Source organism: Salmo trutta, chromosome 37, assembly GCF_901001165.1.
Source record: "Salmo trutta chromosome 37, fSalTru1.1, whole genome shotgun sequence".
Classification (NCBI taxonomy): domain Eukaryota; kingdom Metazoa; phylum Chordata; class Actinopteri; order Salmoniformes; family Salmonidae; genus Salmo; species Salmo trutta.
The window spans coordinates 8092606-8098157 of record NC_042993.1 but is presented as its reverse complement, the minus strand read 5'-3'; the positions used below and the strand labels follow the sequence as shown (position 1 = coordinate 8098157).

The window sequence follows — 5552 nt, the reverse complement described above, 5'->3', positions numbered from 1 at the left end:
GATCAAACTTTTTGGAGAAATGTCCTCTGGTCTGATGAAACAAAAATAGAACTGTTTGGCCATAATGACCATCGATATGTTTGGAGGGAAAAGGGGGAGGCTTGCAAGCCGAAGAACACCATCCCAACCGTGGAGCACGGGGGTGGCAGCATCATGATGTGGGGGTGCTTTTCTGCAGGAGGGGATGGTGCACTTCACAAAATAGATGGCATCATGAAGATGGAAAATTATGTGGATATATTGAAGCAACATCTCAAGACATCAGTCAGGAAGTTAAAGCTTGGTTGCAAATGGGTCTTCCAAATGGACAATGACCCCAAGCATACATCCAAAGTTATGGCAACGAAGTCAAGGTATTGGAGTGGTCATCACAAAGCCCTAACCTCAATCCTATAGAAAATGTGTGGGCAGAACTGAAAAGGCTTGTGTGAGCAAGGAGGCCTACAAACCTGACTCCGTTACACCAGCTCTGTTAGGAGGAATGGGCCAAAATTCACCCAACTTATTGTGGGAAGCTTGTGGAAGGCTACCTGAAACATTTGACCCAAGTTCAACAATTTAAAGGCAATGCTACCAAATACTAATTGAGTGTATGTAAACTTCTGACCCACTGGGAATGTGATGAAAGAAATAAAAGCTGAAATAATTCATTCTCTCCACTATTATTCTGACATTTCACATTCTTAAAATAAAGTGATGATCCCAACTGACCTAAAACAGAGATTTTTTACTAGGATTAAATGTCAGGAATTGTGAAAAACTGAGTTTAAATATATTTGGCTAAGATGTATGTAAACTTCCGACTTCAACTGTAATGAAGGGCTGAAGCAGGGCCAGGGGCGCACACACACACGTGCACGCACACACACACACACACACACACACACAAACACACACACACACACACACACACACACACACACACACGGCATCTATTTTTCCTTATTACCAAGCATTCAGCTGGAGGCAAGGTTATTTCATTACTAGTGTGAGGGTGGTGGTGGTGAGGTGGGCTAACTGACTAGGCCTCAAACACTGACTATGGGCTGTCGGCTGGCTCTTGTCCTGACTGAGAAATATAACCTACACAGTATTACTTACAGTAAACCAACCAATCTGCTTACTAAAAGTCTACATCCAGTATAGCCAATACAGACAGATTTCTATGAGGAAACTTTATGAGGATGCCAACTTGAGCATTTCCCATTTGGGGGTGTTTGGGTGATGTTGTTTTTTCAATAGAAACCTCTTTGAAGTACAACTATTCTTTACCCTTGAATTACTGGACTGTACATTTGTAAATATCATCACTGTTGCACTGTGGGCATACAGTGTAACACTGTAAATCAAACCATCTACTGTCCAACTGTGTGCCCAAAACCCAAAGAACTATGCTGCTGGATCCGCCATCCCACTATTGAACTGAGTAACAGGTTAGATTCTCCCGTGGCCTTAAACAACCCCAGGCCTCATTTGAATGACTTAGCATGGAGTATTCTTTTACCTTTGTTCTGTTACATCACACATTCCTTGGCTATGTTCTCAAAATATTCTACGAGGACACCAGTTACATTTCCATGTATTGGTTCAACAACACCAGTGTGTATAAAGAAGGACTGAGCCCAGTAGACTACATTAGTTCTGAAGAGACATTGTTTCAGAATGAGGGGTGTTGTAGCTCGGCTGGTGTTGCTGTACTGTCTGTCTGGGGCATGGGGTCCGGGGGAGAGTGGAGGGGTCAGGGGGAGAGTGGAGGGGTCAGGGGGAGAGTGGAGGGGACAGAGAGAAGAATATCACTGAACAGGCTCACAGTGAAGGATGAAAGACTGATGCTGAACAGTTGACCACCTAGCCTGACATCTGCACTGAGCTGAAGGTGCTGAGAGACATGGTGGTGGAACAGAGAGTGGAGCTGAGGAACATGGTGGTGGAACAGAGAGTGGAGCTGAGGAACATGGTGGTGGAACAGAGAGTGGAGCTGAGGAACATGGTGGTGGAACAGAGAGTGGAGCTGAGGAACATGGTGGTGGAACAGAGAGTGGAGCTGAGGAACATGGTGGTGGAACAGAGAGTGGAGCTGAGGAACATGGTGGTGGAACAGGGAGTGGAGCTGAGGAACATGGTGGTGGAACAGAGAGTGGAGCTGAGGAACATGGGAGCCAGAGTGACAGCTAGTGAGAGCCAGGTGGACGAATTGAAAGGAGAGGTGGAGGGGCTGAAGAGAGAGTATGCAGGTGAGGTTGCTGTACTAAATGACTGCGTAAAGGTATTTTATTTTTCACCTGGTCCATATAAGTGTTGGCATCTGAACATGAAAGAGTATTTCCTGTAATTCCAGTCCACGCAGCTGAACTGTCAGCCATGGGGGCTAGACTGAGCGCCAGTGAGAGCCAGGTGAAGGAGCGCCAGTGAGAGCCAGGTGAAGGAGCTGCAGAAAGATGGGGTGAACCAGAGAGTGGAGATGAGTGTCACAAAGACTGAACTGCAGTTCCACAAAAACAAGGTGGAGGAACTGGAGAGAGAGAAGACAGGTAAAGCCCAGAAGTTACCTCTAGCCTTATTACTTTGATGTAGAAAGAAGCTGGGTGTTTAAATTCATCAACACTTCATTTGCATTTTCTTTACATTACATTTTAGCACTAGATGCCAGATTGACAGCCAGTGAGAGCCAGGTGGAGGAGCTGAAGACAGAGAACAGAGGGAAAGTAAGACAGCTACATGTCATTTGATTACTTTGATCAACAAAAACATGGTTTGTTGAAGTCATCAACAGTTTATTAGTATTGTTACATGATATCCTAGGACTTGGGACCAGAGTGACAGTCAGTGGAGGAGCTGAAGAGAGAGAATGCATGTAAGACATGGATATTCATATACTTATAAAGGGATTTGAAGGCTGTTTATGTGAACTATTTCTAACAAGTTTTTGTGTTTCATTCAATATGGGTCAGAAAGTCTATTTTTTATATTGTTGCAGTTTTGGGGGGCAGAGTGACAGCCAAAGAGAGAGGTGGAGGCACTGAAAACAGTAAATTCAGGTAAGACGAACACAGTCTTGCAGAACAAGAGGTGTTACTATTTTATGTTATTTTCTTCAGCATTTTATTAACGATGTTGTCATTTTTTATGTAATACATATTTTTGTGTATGATGGTGAAAATCATTAACACTTTTCTGTGTTCAAAGAGACACCAAAGGTGGCAGTGGGACCCTTCAATTCTGAAACCACTCTGATCTCCACCAATGTCATCACCAACATCGGCCAGGCCTACTGACATCACCCTGATCTCCACCAATGTCATCACCAACATCGGCCAGGCCTACTGACATCACCCTGATCTCCTCCAATGTCATCACTAACATCAGCCAGGCCTACTGACATCACCCTGATCTCCACCAATGTCATCACCAACATCAGCCAGGCCTACTGACATCACCCTGATCTCCTCCAATGTCATCACCAACATCAGCCAGGCCTACTGACATCACCCTGATCTCCTCCAATGTCATCACCAACATCAGCCAGGCCTACTGACATCACCCTGATCTCCTCCAATGTCATCACCAACATCGGCCAGTTCTACTGACATCACCCTGATCTCCACCAATGTCATCACCAACATCAGCCAGGCCTACTGACATCACCCTGATCTCCACCAATGTCATCACCAACATCAGCCAGGCCTACTGACATCACCCTGATCTCCACCAATATCATCACCAACATCAGCCAGGCCTACTGACATCACCCTGATCTCCACCAATGTCATCACTAACATCAGCCAGGCCTACTGACATCACCCTGATCTCCACCAATGTCATCACCAACATCAGCCAGGCCTACTGACATCACCCTGATCTCCACCAATGTCATCACCAACATCAGCCAGGCCTACTGACATCACCCTGATCTCCTCCAATGTCATCACTAACATCAGCCAGGCCTACTGACATCACCCTGATCTCCACCAATGTCATCACCAACATCAGCCAGGCCTACTGACATCACCCTGATCTCCTCCAATGTCATCACCAACATCAGCCAGGCCTACTGACATCACCCTGATCTCCTCCAATGTCATCACCAACATCAGCCAGGCCTACTGACATCACCCTGATCTCCTCCAATGTCATCACCAACATCAGCCAGGCCTACTGACATCACCCTGATCTCCTCCAATGTCATCACCAACATCAGCCAGGCCTACTGACATCACCCTGATCTCCTCCAATGTCATCACCAACATCAGCCAGGCCTACTGACATCACCCTGATCTCCTCCAATGTCATCACCAACATCAGCCAGGCCTACTGACATCACCCTGATCTCCTCCAATGTCATCACCAACATCAGCCAGGCCTACTGACATCACCCTGATCTCCTCCAATGTCATCACTAACATCAGCCAGGCCTACATTCCAGTTACAGGTAGTGCAAACACATCAATCTACATGTATGAACACACATGTCCATAGGGACCAGATACAGACACTGAGTCCAACATCAATAACAGGCTGCTCCAGTGTCTATGAAAGACTGAGTGTTGATCTCACTCTGTTTCCTCTGATGCAGGTTTCTTCACAGCACGAGTGAGAGGACTCTACTTCTTCAGATTCACAAGCCATGGTGACCGCTCATCATCTTACGTGGGTCAGGATGTATCCAGTGCTGTATCTCTAGAGCTGGAGGAGGTGGATTTGGTCTACCGCGCCTCTACTCTACTTACAGATTAAATGATGACTCAAAAAACCACAACATCTTCAGTGGATTCCTGGTCTTTCCTATGTAATGATGCAAAATGATGCCTAGACATGGGGTACTCTGAGCTCCAATTGTTTCTGTGTCATTTACTGTCAGTGTTGAATTTCGTTTAGGAAAAGATCTGCTATTTTTTTTATTCTACACATCTGATGAATGGTGTTGAGTAAGTGAGGGAAGGGGATTTTGAGTTTCCAAAGAGAGAGAGAGAGTTGGGGTGAGAGGGGGGATGAGAGAGGAAGGAGGTAGATTTGTAAGAGCTCAGCTGTGTCCTTCAGATGTAGCTCTGTCCCTCTGTGGGGAGCAGCTGCACCATGACACACACACAGGCCTGGGCTACATTCAAGATCACAACGCTCTGCAATGTTTCTATTTTCTGTTTACCATAATACAGAGGAGGCTGCTGGGAGCAGCTAAAGGAGGACGGGCGCTCTGGAATGGCTGGAATGGAATGAATGGAACTGTCACGTCCTGACCATAGTAAGATGTTATTTTCTATGGTAGAGTTGGTCAGGGCGTGACAGGGGGTGTTTTGTGTTTTTCTATGTTTTCTATATCTATGTTTAGTTCTAGTTTCCTATTTCCATGTTGTTGTTTTTGGGATGATCTCCAATTAGAGGCAGCTGGTCCTCGTTGTCTCTAATTGGAGATCATACTTAATTAAGTAGGGTTTTTTTCACCTGTGTTTGTGGGTAGTTGTATTCTGTTTAGTCTATGTACCTGACAGAACTGTGAGCTGATCGTTTTCTGTTTGTTATTTTGTCTTTTGAGTTAAAATAAATTTCATCATGAG

The 5552-nt window shown here is 45.4% G+C and overlaps 1 long non-coding RNA gene across 1 annotated transcript; it reads left to right on the top strand.

Annotated features, from left to right (window-relative positions):
- Positions 1 to 2092: 2092 nt before the first annotated feature.
- Positions 2093 to 4880, top strand: LOC115177172 (uncharacterized). The gene is made up of 7 exons (XR_003872364.1): positions 2093 to 2234; positions 2339 to 2531; positions 2638 to 2705; positions 2803 to 2854; positions 2978 to 3038; positions 3187 to 4429; positions 4574 to 4880. It is a non-coding gene; the product is annotated as an uncharacterized LOC115177172 (long non-coding RNA).
- Positions 4881 to 5552: the final 672 nt, after the last annotated feature.